The following is an 18,578-nucleotide window of genomic DNA, read 5'->3' as shown; positions in this document are numbered from 1 at the left end:
CACCGAATGAACTCCCCCTTCCCTTCCCAGCCGAGAGGGATATAACAAGCTAGCATTTGATCCTCCTCTCGCATGCGGTGGAGATGGCCGGATGAGATGAATCCCCGGGAGAAGAGGATGGACATGGACGGCTAGAGTTGCTCGCGGGATGCTGAGAGGCGCCATGGGATTCAGATGATACGCACGGAATGATCGCAGGGCGTTGGACGCTAGGATGCGGGAAGCTCGCGGGATGATGAGCTGCATGCGGACGGATGCTGGATGCTTCGCAGAGAATTCTTCCACATGGGCGGATGCTGCAGATGCGGGGAAGATGAGATTTGGAAGGTAGATCTTTGCTGGGATGAGGTGCGGACGAGGCGTGCGCTCGTGAGGAACTCGGACGTGGACGGCTGGGTAGCTCGCGAACGGAAGGATGAATGCGTGGATCCGGAAGAATCGGATGCGGAGGAGCTGAACAGCAGATCCTTGGACGCGGGGAATTTGCACGCGGAGATGCTGGGAGGATTGCAATCGCTTGCATCGCGGGAGGTTTGCATGCTGAAAACTGGGAACACGTGAGAATGGGGCACGGACGCTGGGAGGCTTCACGAACGGCTGGGACTCAGATGGATGCGAGGGTGATGAACCTGGATGGCTGGACTTTGCTGGGAGGGTGCACGCGTGGATGGATGAACTCGGACGGGAAAAAAAAGAAGGCTCGTGGACGTTGTGATATGGGCTCGGCTGAAGCACGGATGTGTGTAGGATTCCTTCAAATGGACTTAGTCGAAATGGGGAGGACATGCTGCTGCTGGATGTGGCTGCACCTAGTCGACTAATGCTCCTTCTAGTGTGCAACTGGGACTGACCTCATGTGGTTGACTAGTCACCTACTATGATGCATCTGTTTGAACCCAATGTGCATTTTAACTTTGATTTTCGATCACCTGCACCCCACAAAAATATAATATTAATACAGCACTTCTATCATTATTTGTTAGCAATAATACTAATTTAAGTGATGTGTAGATCGCACTTTTGTGCTCTCATCACACCCCCCAACTAGCTTATTGCTAGTCTCTAGCAATTCAGAGTAAACAATAACATTAGAGTACAAAAAGTGTTGGTTGATCCTTTGATGTTTTATTAGAACTAATTGCATAAAATTAAGATGAGTACTCACTTTCGTAGGAATCACGATTGCACTTAGCACGTGCAACAAGCCGTTAAACCCCTAGGTTACCCTAGTGGACGAGTATTGTCTCGTGAGGGTTTTCAGGGATGTTACCCACAAACATCATGAATTATATGACATGAGATTATAATAAAAATATGAAATAAATCTTAAGCTAATACACATGTAATTAATTGATATATATTTTCAAGCATGGCAACTGTCAAAGCAAGGAAATATAAAAGTGTAATGTGCATCAAATTGCATGACTTTCTCAGAATACTAATACCTCTACCACAACAGGGCCCCGCCTGAGTTTTAGGTGCACTACTCAAGTTCACAAGTGTTTTCTACAATTTGTTAGAACCTGATCCATCAAATTTTTGAAGGGTTTTAGCATGTTATAATGCGCCATGGAAGCTAGTGATTTTAAAAATTTCTTAATAAAGTTCCTATGCATGAAACTCTTTTAAGCCTAGATCACCTTAATGATTACAATCATGATATAAAATAAATGCAGAATTAGTAGAATACCTCAAACGATAATCCAAAGTGTACAATCTCCACGAGGCGTCCAAGTGTCCGCCCTCCAATGGTGATCCACACGAAAACTTGATCAAGACTTTAGCTCCAAAGACTTTTGATCCTTAATGCAGAATTCTTCTAAATAATTCTAATGGCTTGCTTTCCTTCCTTTCTAATTTTCTTTTCCCTTCTAAAACACTTCTAACCTTTTTGTCCCAAAGAAGACCTTCTTGTCTAGGATTAGGACAACTTAAGAGTGATGTTAGAAAGAAAGAAGGCTTGTAAGAAAGAAGGGATATGTGAGAGAGAGAGTTGGATTGATTTCCGATGGATGAAAACACCGGGAGCATTCCCTATTTATAGATGGCGTACGGATGCATTGTAGCCATCCATTCATGCATGAAGAGGGGCGTGAGATCAAGGGGTGTGTCATTTGATGAGAGGGCATATCAGAAGTAGTTAGGATAAGATAAAGTGCTTATGATATGGCGCTTCATCCTTATCCATTCCCTAAGCACCTCTTCATGAAATCCACCGTACTCATGCCTCTCTTCATTTATTCTCACGCATGAAAAATAGGGAGCATTCTCAACCATTGATCAAGGCTAGATGATGATCCAAAGGCCCTTATTGGTGGCACCATAAGAAATAAGGAGAGAGAGAATGATGCGGTTGAAGGGAGAGTAGTTAGGATAAGATGACGTGTCATCTTTATCCAATCCAAGGGGCGCCATCTATTTTAAGTGCTTATCCCTTCACGTAAATTTCATCATCACGCCTCCAGATGAGATCCATCACGAGATCATGATCTCCCATCATCCCATGATGAAGATCCAATGGCTCCAATCCATGGCGCCATCCATTTGATCCATCTCTTCATCCAAATGTTGATCCAACGGTCAAAAATGAATGATCTATCAAATCTAATCCAATTAGACTCAAACCAAGCCAATTAGGTGCCAACTCTTAGCTAACCCATATTAGAATATGATCTAATCAAATTAGATCAATTAAGAATCAGATTCGAATCCAATTCGAATCAGATTCGAATCCAATTCGAATCAGGAGCTAAGGTTTGCAACACCTGCTAGGATGTTTATCTTGCAAACATGATCTAAGCCAATTAGACCCTTGATAAGTTTTCTTGTGTGTGACCCATTGGGTTCCATACTTAGCCAGCAATAGGTGTGAGTGCGAGTTGACCTAACTTGATTAGAACTCTTCTAATCGATTTAAGTCCAAACTGCGCGAACCCGAACTTAACAATTAGAATCCTTTCTAATTGGTGATCGAATTAAACTCTTTAATTCGATCAAACCTATAAGACAAGATTGACGTCTAGCAACGTATCATGTCTACTCGAAAAATATGGAATTTGGTGAAAATACCAAAAATACCCTTCAGTGGCAAGTTACCATGCAATTCAATCCTTTAATCAAACTGCATCCCAAATATGTATATGAGTATGAATATATGTCAAACTCAATTTCATATTCATATTTTTCTCAATCTTTTAATGATAATTCAAATAATAAAACATTAGAAACTCTTTCTAATTTTCATTCTGCTTTGATCAAAGGCTTTCTGAATTATCATATGATTAGAATAAATAGGATGCTATCTTCTCTTACTAGAAGTGATTAATTCCTTGTTGACCTACTCATAATCTTCGTACACAATTCACCATATCCAGAAGACCTCGTACATAACTTATTGTCATGAATGAGTGTAAACCAAAACATAGGTTCATGTGCACAAGATACCATGGTGATCTCAGGTCAAAGGATCAGTTGCACAACTCCCACTAAGAGAATCATCTTTTGACATGTAAGTAAGACTTCATAAGATTTCTCTTTGTAGGTCAATTCAGTGAACTCATTCTTCTAATGAGCACCCATATCTTTGTATTAGTGTCTCCACACAAATGATTGTGAGATCAATCATCCTCTGCATCGAGCATACATAAGACATGCCAGTCTTTCTGGTAATCATTGATCCCCGACTCAATGTACCAATGACTGGGAATATTTAAGATTAGAATTTTAGGATTTTAAGTCTCACTAGTATGATCTCATCATAGTCTTAAAACTATTGCCCTAATCTAAGGAGTTTATCATAAATATAATCAACAGCATATGATAAAACATAACGCCTTTATTCATATTTAAATGTCATGTACATGATTTGGACAAATCAAAAGAAAAACCCTTCGCAATACATATTGCGATTGGCTTGTAGGGCATCTACTCTTTCAATCTCCCACTTGCACTAAAGCCAATCGCTCTTATATTTTATCCCCAAACAATCGAGGTGGCGATCGAACTGCTGTTGTGGTAGAGCTTTAGTGAACGGGTCTGCTAGGTTGTTCTTGGTGTCTACTCGTTCAATAACTATATCTTGTCTCTCGACAATCTCTCGAACAAGATGGAAGCATCTTAGAATGTGCTTGAATTTGTGATGAGACCTTGGTTCCTTCGCTTGAGCAACAGCTCCAGTGTTATCACAATAAACTGGGACTGGTCCAGCAATCTCGAAAACTACTCCTAACTCAGAGATGAACTTCTTCATCCAGACAGCTTCTTTAGCGGCTTCACTTACAGCAATGTATTCTGCCTCAGTAGTTGAGTCAGCTACAGTTTGCTGTTTGGAACTCTTCCAGCTCACTGCACCACCATTTAGGGTAAAGACATACCCTGAAGTGGACTTGCTATCATCTGGGTCTGATTAAAAACTAGAATCAGAAAATCCTTCTAGTTTTAACTCAGATCCACCATAAACTAGAAAAATATCTTTAGTCCTTCTCAAGTACTTAAGAATATTTTTCACAGCTATCCAATGATCCTCTCCTAAATCAGCCTGGAATCTACTTGTTATGCCTAAGGCATAAGCAACATCAGGCCTAGTACATAGCATAGCATACATAATCGATCCTACTGCCGAAGCATAGAGAATAGAATTCATTCTATTCCTCTCTTCAGATGTCTTAGGAGACATCTTCTTAGAGAGACGTATGCCATGACTCATAGGCAAATAACCTCTTTTACTTTCTTCCATGCTGAATCTTTTCAGCACATTATCTATGTACCTAGACTGGGACAAGCCTAGCATCCTTTTAGATCTATCCCTATAGATCTTTATACCAAGTATATAGGATGCTTCTCCCAAGTCTTTCATAGAAAAGCTTTTTGATAGCCAAGTCTTGACCGATTGTAACATTGGAATATCATTTCCAATGATCAGTATGTCATCTACATACAATATTAAGAAGACAATGGCACTCCCACTAGTCTTCTTGTACACACATGGTTCATCCACATTTTTGATAAAACCAAACTCTTTGATTGTTGTATCAAAACGGATGTTCCAACTCCTCGATGCTTGCTTTAATCCATAAATGGATCTCTTAAGCTTGCATACTTGATTTGCTCTCTTACTTGAGACAAATCCTTCTGGCTGTGTCATGTAAACCTCTTCCTCAAGATAACCATTAAGGAAGGCGGTTTTGACATCCATCTGCCAGATTTCATAATCATAGTATGCAGCTATTGCAAGCAAAATTCGAATAGATTTGAGCATAGCTACTGGTGAAAAAGTTTCATCATAGTCAATTCCTTGCTTTTGCCTAAAACCTTTTGCCACCAATCTAGCCTTGTAGATTTCTACTTGGCCATCTGCTCCAATCTTTTTCTTATAGACCCATTTGCAACCTATAGGGTTTACACCCTCTGGTGCATCAACCAAAGTCCATACTTGGTTGGTATACATAGAATCTATTATTTTTAAACACAAATGACAATTACAATAGTCCAACCCCATTAGGCTCTAGTAAGGTCCATGTAGCGAGCTTTCAGCCAATGACTCTCGATTCAGTTGGCTCAAGACATTAGGTGAAACACCCCTCGGGCTTAATTACTCGAACCAGACTACGTCACGAGGCCAGACTTGTCATCATAAGGATTTTTTTTTTTTTTGTGCAAGAAAAGAGATGGTAGACTGAACCAAATAGATATTTTTATTATATATGTGACTGCATTGTGACTATAGGTCAACCAAGGTCGGATCATAAGGTACCTAAGTAATCTAGTCGGGATATTCAACCTCTATTTTTATATGGAAACCAAATCATGAACCTTATGGTACGAACAAGAACACTCATACTTCTTTTATGGATAAGGCTAACAAAAATGCAGTTAGCAAATATGAACTCCTGAGGCCTTCCTATTGTCATTAAGTACACGTGTGGGGATCTAATAATAGGTCTCTGATCAGTCATAGTATGCATGTGTTCCTTGCCTTAATAGTTGCAAAAACTCAATATGAAAATACATGTGCATTTGCTCAGAAAAGAAAGTAATAGAATAAATCAAATGCAAAAACAAGTTTTTTTTTTTTAATCAATAAATATTGTCCTCCCCCCAACTTAAACATTGCATTGTCCTCAATGTAAAAAAATGCAAGAAAACTATATATGAGAGACAATAGAGAAAATAATAGAAAGAAGAAGAATACCTTGAGCTGTTGATTTCCAGAAAAGAAGACCTACAAAATAAGTAGAAGACTAGAAATAAAAGAAAAAAAAATTAATTCTAACTAATATACACATACCTTGGCCGTCATGCTCAGTCATAAGAAGGCTCCCCCAAGGGAAAAGAGTCCTCTTCATCTGCAAAATTTTCAAGAAAAGGTTTTAATCTGTATCCATTAACCTTAAAAATTTTACCATCCTGTGGATTTTCAATTACAACTGCCCCGTGTGGAAAAACAGTTTTTACAATGAAAGGACCTGTCCATCTTGATCGTAACTTTTCAGGAAACAGATGTAAGTGAGAGTCATAACAAAGAACTTTTTGTGCAGGTTCAAAAGATTTTCTTAGAATTGATTTATCATGCCTAATTTTTATTCGTTCTTTACAAAGTCTAGCATTGTCATACGCATCCCGTCGAATTTCATTCAACTCACTTAGTTGTATTTTTCTGGCTAAACCAGCATCTGACAGTTCAAAGTTTAATTTTCTAATGGCCCAATACGATTTATGCTCTATTTCAACAGGTAGATGACATGCTTTTCCATAGACTAGCCGATACGGGGACATACCAAGAATAGTTTTATAAGCAGTACGGTAAGCCCACAATGCGTCAGAAAGTTTTAAAGACCAGTCTTTGCGTGATGGATTCACCGTTTTCTCTAAAATTTGTTTAATCTCCCGATTGGCTAACTCTACTTGGCCACTAGTCTGCGAGTGATAAGGAGTTGCAATTCTATGAGTGATACCGTACTTTCGTAATAGGATCTCAAAAGGCTTATTACAGAAATATTTTTTCCCATCACTAATTATAACCTTGGGCATCCCAAATCGTGAAAAAATATTTTCTTTCAGAAATTTCAAAACAGGTTTGTGATCATTAGTTCTACAGGCAACAGCTTCTACCCATTTTGACACATACTCAACACCAACTAAAATATACTCATATCCAAAAGACGGTGGAAATGGGCCCATAAAATCGATGCCCCACATGTCAAAAATTTCAATAGCAGTAATGGGCTGAAGAGGCATCATTTGCCTACGAGTTAGACTTCCAACACGTTGACATGGGTCACATGTCCTACAGAACTCGTGGGCATCTTTAAATAGTGTAGGCCATAAAAACCACATTGTAACACCTTAGCTGCCGTTTTCTTAGATGCAAAGTGTCCTCCGCAAGCACTGGCATGACAAAAAGAGAGTACACTTTGTATCTCATGATCCGGTATGCATCTTCTAAAAATTTGATCATTGCAATACTTGAACAAATAGGGAGCATCATAATAATAACTCCTTACTTCATGCAAGAAATTATTCTTATCATTCGATCCCCAATGCTCCGGCATCCAGTTCGTGACAAGAAAGTTTACAATATCAGCATACCATGGCATAGTAGAAAGTGCAAACAATTGCTCTTCAGGGAACGAGTCCTTGATGGGCAACTGTGGCACCAAATCATGAACAACTAGCCGTGATAAATGGTCAGCAACCACATTCTCTACTCCCTTTTTATCTTTGATAGTGATGTCAAATTTTTGGAGTAGAAGTATCCATCGTATTAAGCGTGGTTTGGCCTCTTTCTTATCTAGTAAATATTTTAGCGCTGCATGGTCTGTAAAGATAACAATAGGAGCACCAAGGATATAAGAGCGAAATTTGTCTAATGCAAATACTACTGCAAGCAATTCTTTCTCAGTGGTGGTGTAATTCATTTGAGCATCATTTAAGGTTTTGCTTGCATAGTAAATGACATATGGCTTATTATCCTTGCGTTGTCCTAGGACAGCTCCTATCGCATAGTCACTAGCATCGCACATGATCTCAAAAGATAATGACCAATCAGGTGGTCGCACGATGGGTGCAGTGCTAAGCATAGACTTCAACTTTTCAAATGCCTCTTGACAGGTTTCAGTCCAATTGAATGGTGTATCAAGAGATAGGAGGTTACATAATGGTCGAGCTATGACACTAAAGTCCTTGATGAACCTCCTATAAAATCCTGCGTGACCCAAAAATGATCTAACATCTCTAACTGTCTTGGGTGCAGGTAGCTTGGCGATTAAATCAATTTTAGCTCTATCAACTTCCATGCCCTTCGATGAAACAATATGTCCTAGGACAATTCCCTTTGGCACCATGAAGTGGCATTTCTCCCAATTTAGTATCAGATTCTTTTCCATGCATCGAGCTAAGACTGCTTGTAAATGTAATAAACAATCATTAAAAGAATCGCCAAAAATAGAGAAATCATCCATAAACACTTCTAAAAATTTCTCATTCATTTCTTCAAAAATGCTGAGCATACACCTTTGGAATGTTGCAGGTGCATTACACAACCCGAATGGCATCCGACGAAAAGTGAATGTGCCAAAAGGACAAGTGAAGGTAGTCTTCTCTTGATCCTCAGGTGAAATTTCGATTCGGTAGTACCCGGAATAGCCATCGAGAAAACAATAGAATTTGTGTCCTGCAACTTTTTCCAAAACTTGGTCTAGGAAGGGTAGGGGAAAGTGATCCTTTCTAGTGACCAAATTCAATTTTCGGTAGTCAACACGCATGCGCCAACTCGTCGAACATGAGTTGGGACTAGTTCACCCTGCTCATTTTTGACTACCGTCAGACCCGCTTTCTTGGGCACGACTTGAGTAGGACTCACCCACTTGCTATCGGAAATTGGGTAAATAATACCCACGTCAAGCAACTTGAGGACTTCTGCTTTAACCACATCTCTCATCGTAGGATTCAACCTGCGTTGCATTTGTCTTGTGGTTTTGGCATTGTCCTCCAAATATATCCGGTGCATGCAAATTAAAGGGCTAATCCCCTTCAAGTCGGCAATAGACCATCCTAAAGCTCCCTTATAATTCTTTAGAACACCAAGTAATTTTCTTTCTTGGGCATGATCCAGATTAGATGAGATGATTATAGGAAATGTGTCCTCGGATCCAAGAAAGGCATACTTGAGTTCCTTCGATAAAGGTTTCAACTCGAGCTTAGGTGTTTGTTCATGGGATGGTACTATCTTTGCTTTTCGAGGTGGCAACTGTTCAAATTCCTCTATTCGCGGTCTCCACCCATTGACCATTATAACATCCGAATTATCTAAACCAGGTGGGACCACATCATTAGCAGTACCTTCAGAACACCAATCTATTAAACCATTGTCGGCCGATTAAGTAAATGTTTCTTTTAACAAATATTCTTCCGCAATGGTTTCAACCCATTCAACTTCTTTACTTTCTTCATGATCACTGGGTTGTTTACCTATACTAAAGACGTTCAGTTCCAAGGTCATATTGCCAAAAGAAAGCTTCATGACACCATTTCTACAATTGATCAATGCATTAGAAGTTGCAAGGAATGGACGTCCTAAGATGACTGGAATCTGAGATTGTGAATTGGAAGCCGAATGTGTGTCCAGTACGATAAAGTCAACAGGAAAATAGAATTTGTCTACTTGGACCAACACATCTTCGATAATCCCTCTAGGAACCTTCACTGACCTGTCAGCTAATTGTAAGGTCACAGTTGTTGGCTTCAACTCACCCAAACCGAGTTGCTCATATACCGTATATGGCAACAAGTTCACACTCGCTCCTAAATCTAGCAATGCTCGCTCAATCCTAAAATTGCCAATGATGCACGAGATAGTTGGGCAACCTGGATCCTTATATTTAGGAAGAATATTATGCTGTAAAATTGCACTCACATTTTCAGCCAGAAATGCCTTCTTCTTGACATTTAAACGACGCTTGATAGTGCACAAATCTTTTAAAAAATTTGCATAGGAAGGCACTTGTTTGATTGCATCAAGAAGAGGTACATTAATTTTTACTTGCTTAAAAAGCTCAAGAATTTCAGAGTTTGGTTCAAGCTTTTGCAAGGGGTTTAATCTTTGTGGAAATGGTGCAGGAAAAGGACATTCAATTTTTTTAGTAGATGTTGGTGCTTCAGTTTCTTCATTATCCTTTTCTTTTGTCTTGGGAGGGTCAGAATCAGGTATGACTTGTGTTTGTTCTGGAACTGGTCGGTCAATAATCTTTCCACTTCGCAAAGTTATTATACTTTTTGCTTGCTCTTTATGCGAAGTTGAAGATGATGCATTACTACCGCCATAGACTTGAGGATTAGGTTGTGGTTGAGCTGGTAGCTTACCTTTCTCTTGAGCACTTAAAGCAGTGGTCAGCGTTGTCAGTTGATTTCTTAATTCATCATTGATTTTAGCTTGACCTTGCATGAAAGATTGCAAAGTTTCTTCGAGACTGGATTTTTGAGGGGGTGCGTGTGCATAATGAGGTTGCGGAGGTGGAGGAGTTGGGTTATATACTTGTTGAGGTTGGTCATTTCTCCACCTGAAATTTGGATGGTTCTTCCATCCAGGGTTGTAAGTACCCGAAAAAGGATTATTGAAAGATTTTTGATAGGTATTCATAACATTGGCCTGATCGTGCAAGACTTCCTTGAATGCGGGTATTGTGGAGCAATCAGTGATGAGATGGCCAGGCATCTCGCAAATCCTACAACACTCGCTGTTATGTTCTACGGTCTTGACGGGTTCAATCCTTCTAAGTTCAATTTCCTCTACCTTCCTAGTAAGAGCTGCCATTTTAGCCTGAATATCATCCTGAGTACTAAGGTTGTAAAGGCCCCCGTGTCCAATGCTAGTAGGCTTAGGTAAAGGTTTATTCACTCTATCCCCCGTATCCCATAATTGTGCAGTCTCTGCAAGAGAGTCTAAATAGTCCTATGCCTCATCGGGTCTTAACGTCTAGTTGATTTTAGTTAAGCTTAGGATATTTATGCAATGGGGTGATTTTTGGGCTAAGGACGAGTGATGAAATCCCGACCTTATCTTTTTAAATGGGTTCAGCCCTTAGAATATTTTATGCTGATGCCTTATACTATATGCAACAATCAAGAGATTTTTTTTTTTAGTATTTTATGACATGACATTAAATTTCATTGAATAAGTGATCAAGCAAATTATTTATTTTTTTTTAAATTTTATGAGTTGAAGTTTGAAATTTGAATTCTGAAATTTGAAATTTGAAATTTTAGGTTTTTCCTCTTTTTTTTTTAATTTTTGAATAATCACCCTTGATCTTTTCTTAAAGTTTTTTTTCTTAAATTTTCAATTAGCAACAAGGGTTAATGAGATATGATAACAATAAAATCCTGATTCTAAAACAATTAAATGCAGAAAATTAAAAATAGAAAGCAGCAAGGTTTCGTATTAATCTAATGGTCTTAAAAGTTTCAGAATGTCAATCAGACCGTTCATATGAAAGAAACATAGGTTCTGCACCTGACGACCAACTTTGAGTTCAATCAGACGGTTAATTACTTTGATATCAGAATTTGATGCAGACTGTGCAGGGAATAAAAAAACAGCAGTAAAGAATTTTTTTTTTTTTGTTTTCGAAAGAAAAAGACTAACTACTAAAGTACTAATTAAATCTAAAATTATACTAATAAATCAGCCGTTCCCCGGCAACGGCGCCAAAAACTTGATGCAAAAATAAAATTGTTCTCCCAAGTGCAGGAGAATCGCACAAGTAGTAAAATCTCGGGAGTCCGAGATCGAATCCTCAAGGAACGAAATATATTAGATTATTTAATATAATTTTAGATTAATTAATTCAATAAATTTGTGGATAAAGATGATGTTTTGTAAATAGAAAATAAATCAGTAAACAAAGAATTGAAATTTGGATAGATTAAGATAGTGTAGGGATCTGGGATCCCCTTCGATGATATTATTTTCAACAATTAAATTCTACGATTCTTGATTAAGGATCAATCGGATAGAATAGTTCTAATCATGGAGTATACAATTTGAAAACATGAATTCAAGATCTAAGCATTTATCGTGCCGATTACGTCTAGGACAAATCAAACATCGAAACAATCCATGAATCAAGAAATACAAACCATAAAAGATCTATCTCATAAATAAACATGCAAGAATCAAAAACATATGAATAGATGTAAATCAAAGAGATCAATTGTTCAGAATTTACTTGAAAGAAAATAAGACATCAAAGGTTCCTCCATCACCCTTCACGAGATATCAGCCCTCCATTAAAATATTAGCCTCTCCCTCTTTTTTTTTAATTTCTTTTCGGAAGAACAGGGCATGCCCTGTTTCTTCCTCTCTCTTTTTTTTTTCTTTCACAACGGCTGATGCTCTATTTTTCGAATGGGAGAGAATGAGCTCTGTTTCACCGAATGAACTCCCCCTTCCCTTCCCAGCCGAGAGGGATATAACAAGCTGGCATTTGATCCTCCTCTCGCATGCGGTGTCGATGGCCGGATGAGATGAATCCCCGGGAGAAGAGGATGGACGTGGACGGCTAGAGTTGCTCGCGGGATGCTGAGAGGCGCCATGGGATTCGGATGATATGCACAGAATGATCGCAGGGCGTTGGACGCTAGGATGCAGGAAGCTCGCGGGATGATGAGCTGCATGCGGACGGATGTTGGATGCTTCGCAGAGAATTCTTCCACACGGGCGGATGCTGCAGATGCGGGGAAGATGAGATTTGGAAGGTAGATCTTTGCTGGGATGAGGTGCGGATGAGGCGTGCGCTCATGAGGAACTCGGACGTGGACGGCTGGGTAGCTCGCGAACGGAAGGATGAATGCGTGGATCCGAAAGAATCGGATGCGGAGGAGCTGAACAGCAGATCCTTGGACGCGGGGAATTTGCACGCGGAGATGCTGGGAGGATTGTAATCGCTTGCATCGCGGGGGGTTTGCATGCTGAAAGCTGGGAACACGTGAGAATGGGGCACGGACGCTGGGAGGCTTCACGAGCGGCTGGGAGTCAGATGGATGCGAGGGTGATGAACCTGGATGGCTGGACTTTGCTGGGAGGGTGCACGCGTGGATGGATGAACTCGGACGGGAAAAAAAAAGAAGGCTCGTGGACGTTGTGATATGGGCTCGGCTGAAGCACGGATGTGTGCAGGATTCCTTCAAATGGACTTAGTCGAAATGGGGAGGACATGCTGCTGCTGGATGTGGTTGCACCTAGTCGGCTAATGCTCCTTCTAGTGTGCAACTGGGACTGACCTCATGTGGTTGACTAGTCACCTACTATGATGCATCTTTTTGAACCCAATGTGCATTTTAACTTTGATTTCCGATCACCTGCACCCCACAAAAATATTATATTAATACAACACTTCTATCATTATTTGTTAGCAATAATACTAATTTAAGTGATGTGTAGATCGCACTTTTGTGCTCTCATCAAGCAGGCTGACTCAAGTACATATCCCCAAAAGGATATGGGCAGACTCGCAAACCCCATCATGGATCGAACCATGTCTAACAGAGTTCGATTTCTTCTTTCTGATGCACCGTTATACTGTGGTATACCAGGAGAAGTCCATTGAGAGAGAATCCCATTCTCTCCTAAATATGTCAAAAACTCATTGGAAAGGTATTCGCCTTCTCGATCTGATCGAAGAGTTTTAATACTCTTTTCAGTTTGTTTTTCTACTTCATTACGATACAATTTGAACATTTCAAATACTTCAGATTTATGTCTCATTAAATAGACATAACCATACCTAGAAAGGTCGTCTGTAAACGTAATGAAATATGAATACCCACCTCTAGCATCTGTGTTTATTGGCCCACATACATCAGAATGTACAAGGGTCAATAAATCACTGGCTCGTTCACCTTTTTCGGTAAAAGATGATTTGGTCATCTTACCAAGAAGACATGACTCACAGGTTGTCAATGATTCACAATCATTAACATTGAGGATTCCCTCTTTACTTAACCTGTTCATCCTGTTCTTGTTAATATGACCTAGCCTATGATGCCAAAGGTAGACATCCATGACATTATTTATTTTAGGATGCTTACTTGACGTGTACATTACATTAACAGGTTGTGATAACAAGTAGATGCCATTGCTCAATTGTCCATTCATTACAGTAACACCATTCATAATGATATCACAAGAATATTTCTTTATTGAAATTTCATAACCGTTTATGGCCAAAAGGCCTACGGAAATTACATTCAATAAGAATGTAGGACAATAGTGACAATAACTCAAGACAACTACATGAGAATTGAAAACAAGTTTGAGATTTCCTAAAGCTAGAACTGGAACAGATCTTCCATCTCCAACATTCAGGAATCTCTCGCTGTTTTCAAATCTCTCATTGATCTGAAGTCCTTGCAACGAATTGCATATATTAAACGGACTTCCAGTATCTAATACCCAGATCGAATTATCACATATAGAGAAATTACAAGGTGTTATCATATAAATACCTTGATCAGCAACTGATTGCCCTTTTCTCTTGCTTAGCCTGTTCGGATCAAGTGAGGTAAGGTACTGAGGACAATTACTCTTCCAATGCCCCTGCTTCTTACAATAGAAGCATTCTGCCTGACTTTGGTCATCCTTAATCCTTTTGGTCTGACTATGCTGAGTTTTCAGCTTTCTATACCAATTATTGAAGTTGGGACCAGTCAACTTGTCATTATCCAATAATGAACGAAGTGACAAACTTGTGGCCATTTCTACATAAAAGAAAATTTGGCTATTAGTATATGAATTGACTAAACACAGTAGACTTGGACTTTAGTCTAAAGATACTCCCACTATTTTATACAAATTGGTAGCCTCTACCTCCAATTCAAAAAATTACTCCTAATTCTTTAGTGGGCACTAGAACCCAATAGATTGCATATAGGCCCGAGTGTGGCTCGGCTAACCCATATGCACCTATTGGTAGGTTCTAAACCAGTTGCTTCACCAAGCAACTTCTAGTGATAATTTTGCCCTAGGTTCTTCGGCAGGCGTGTGGCACCTCCACCGAATATCCTAGTCAGGTCCAACCATTAAATGATAGGGTTAAATCTAATCAACTAATAGACGACCAAGCCCGAGTGTGGCTCGGCTCACTGACCGCCTATTGAAGGTACACTTAACTCATCATATATTGAATGACAATTCCAATGCTTGATAAGTACCAGGCGTGTCGCGCCTCCAATAATTATCAAAACATTGGACCCATTATCACCCAACTTAATGGGAGGCTATGACCTCGGGCAGGTCGAAGGTGTGGATAAGAGTCTGTCTCTGATGGTCAGGCCGAAGGAGACAGTCTCAAATCCGCCAACCGTACCCGATGAGAAGGAAGAGCTGTTCACCCTACGGATCCAAGTGAAACAAGAGGTGATAGAAGCCATTATCGACACCGGCAGCCAGAAGAACCTGATCTTGGCCAGCTTAGTTCAAAAACTGGGATTGGAAACAACACCACATCCATGACCGTATCCACTTGGATGGATACAAAAGGATGTGGAACTTCGGATCAACCGCCAGTGCAAGTTCCGTTTCGCCATTACCAACCAGTACATCGATGAGGTAACATGTGAAGTAGTTCCCCTCGACATATGCTAGGTGATTTTCGGTAGCCCATATCTTTGGGAGCGTGATGCCATCTACTTCCGGCGAGCACAGAAATACCAGTTTGAAAAGGATGGGAAGAAGTACATCATTAACAAGGATAATGCCAGCCATGCTATTGATCTGGTGTCTGCCTGTCAGGCAAGAAGGATGGTGAATGCTTGCCAAAAGTTTGTGCTAGTGATGATCCACCCGATAGAGTTTGAAAATAAGGTATCAGCACTAACCATGTCTAGCAGGGAATTGGAGAGCCAGATGGGGAAGCTACTGTTGGGAGCCCGCCCATGCCACAAAAAATTAAAAAAAATTTCAGATGCAGCGGTAGAGGCATAAGCGGGATCAATCGTTCATCCTATGAACGTTGTTCAATAACTGTTCGTAGATAGATTAGAATTAAAAACTTTTAAACTAATTATGAAAATCAGATCTTCACCTTGTGCGGGTAGATGATCACCGCAAACTGAAGTTCGTGGTTTAGGATGAAGGTTCGCTTGAAGCCGTTCACGCGTCCGGCCTCTATGGGTATCCACACGAAGTAGAGATCCGATCAAAGCTTCCTTATCTCCCCGGGGTGCTAGCTCCCTTGCAGAGACTTCTTTTAATGGCTGATGTCCTCCCTTTGAATCAACCCTTGATTGTGCTTGGGAGGAGGAAGAAGAAGGATGAAGTTTGAAGAAGAATCAAAGCCCCTGCAGCCTACTTCCTTTTCCCTGCGTTGGAACCAAGGAGGAGGGAAGAAGATGGCCGCCAAGCTTTCTTTTCTTCTCACCTTGCTTGCGGTTGAAAACCAAGGGGAGAAAGGGTGGCCACGAATTGGAGAGGGAGAGGGCTTCTAATCCAATGCCCTAGGAGCCTCCCATAGCCCTTTATAAGCAAGTGGAGCTCCTAACTTTTAGGAGCTCCTTGATAACCTTCCAAGAGGGGCGCCGGCCCCTCTTGTTTGCCGCACCAAGCAAGGAAAAGGAGGGGCGTGTGCCCCTCCTTCATGGTTAACCTAATCCTCCTCTAAGGAGAATTAGGAAGGTCACTCATGGTTAGGTCCTAATCTAATTAGGCTTGGACCAAGGGTGAACCAATTTGGGTTTAATCTAGGTAGTCCTAATCCAATTAGGACTTAAATCAATTTTGACTCAATTGAACTCTTCAATCCTAATCCAATTAGGAGTCTTGTTAATTCATTAGATTAATAATTAATTTGGACTTAAGAAATCCTAATTCAATTAGGATTTATTCAATTTTAATCCTAATCCAATTAGGACTCTAATTTGAATCCAAAGTTCTAATCCAACTAGGACTTCTAGGAATCCTATTCTAAGTAGGAATCCAAATTGAATTCAAAATCCTAATCTAATTAGGATTGTTGGAATCCTATTCTAAGTAGGACTCCCAGTCCTACTCCAAGTAGGATTCCCAGTCCTAATCCAATTAGGACTCCCAAAATTCTACTCCAAGTAGGATTCGTGTTTAAGTCCAATTAATTAATTCCCATTGTTCCTTCTTCAACTGATCATCAATCAAATTGATTACTCGTGATTCATAATCACATTTCAACCATCGGATCGGTCAATACTTCTAGTGTGTGTGACCCCATAGGTTCTATTCTGACTGGTAGTGAGATATATTGCGATCCCTATCACAATATCATTGAAAACTCCTTTCAATGGGTTGGAACGATTCCAACTCAACTCATTAGGGTTTATCGATCATCGAGATATTCCCTGTGAGTCTCACCATCCACCAGTGACACCTAGCAGCATGTAGTGGCTACCCAGCAGAATGGAATAATGAACCTCTAGGTGCAGTTATCGTATGATACAGTCCTACTATCATGGATCCCTACAGGACGGAGGTCATGGACAACTCGTCAAACCCCATCGTCCGTCATATATCAAGATTTATTCGACTTAAGCTCGAGATTTGAAAACTCTTTCTCCACTGTACAATCTGCCCCGACCGAGGTCTTACGAACTCAGTCTTATAAATCACATAGGATCTCTCCTTGTCTATCAAGGTCAATAGATTCCTTATAGGTGCATACCCTACTACTACAGTGAATCTACTGCAGCCAATCTACACTGCATGGACCCATATGGCTAGAGACCATGTATACGTGCAGTCAAACTACAATAATCTCACTGTGAGTAGCCGAAGCACCGCAGGTCAAAGGACTAGTCACACTACTGCAACATCAAGCAAGTCACTGACGAGTGGATAGACATCCAAGTGACTTCTTGTCTTGGTCACGCTCAGTACCCTTGTTCTCTAACAAGTACTTGCACAATTGATCCAGTGTCCCTACACTGTGGACTCAAGACTCGTCCATCAAAGAAAGCAATATGTGCACTAATCTCAGCGGATCAATCACCGTCCTCGTGATGATCCATCGATCAGGAGCAATTCAGGAATTAATCACCAATGACACATGCCTCAAATTCTCAACTCTTGAGAATATGCGTCATCATCTTATTAATTTCTTGGACGATTCATGGACACATAAGAACATGAATGAAAAAAATGCCCAACTTAATTAGGTCAAGTACAAATTTATGTTCCAGAATAAAATAATGCGTCAGCCAAATTGGCTTCTAGGGCATACTTCTAACAGCAACTCGGCGAGCATGCGGGCCTTTTTAAAGAGGCTTGCGGATTACCACCAAAGAGAGCAGTGGAACATGAAATCCAGCTTATTTCTGACTCAACGCTTCTTAACCTTGGCATGTACCGCAACTCGGTGTTGGAAAATGAGGAGATCAAGCGGCAGGTGAATGAACTGCTCGAAGGCGATGTCATCAAACCGAGCAGCTCCCCCTGCGGCTCGCCGGTAGTGCTTGTGCCGAAGAAAGATGGAGGGTGGAGAATGTGTATTGACTACCGCGCTCTCAACAAGATTACTATTAAGAATCGGTACCCTCTTCCACGCATCGATGACTTG

The sequence above is a fragment of the Phoenix dactylifera genome, chromosome 3, assembly GCF_051530095.1.
Source record: "Phoenix dactylifera cultivar Ajwa chromosome 3, Ajwa_hap1_PhDact_Kaust_v1.1, whole genome shotgun sequence".
NCBI classification, from domain to species: Eukaryota; Viridiplantae; Streptophyta; class Magnoliopsida; order Arecales; family Arecaceae; genus Phoenix; species Phoenix dactylifera.
Note: the sequence above shows the minus strand (reverse complement) of the source record.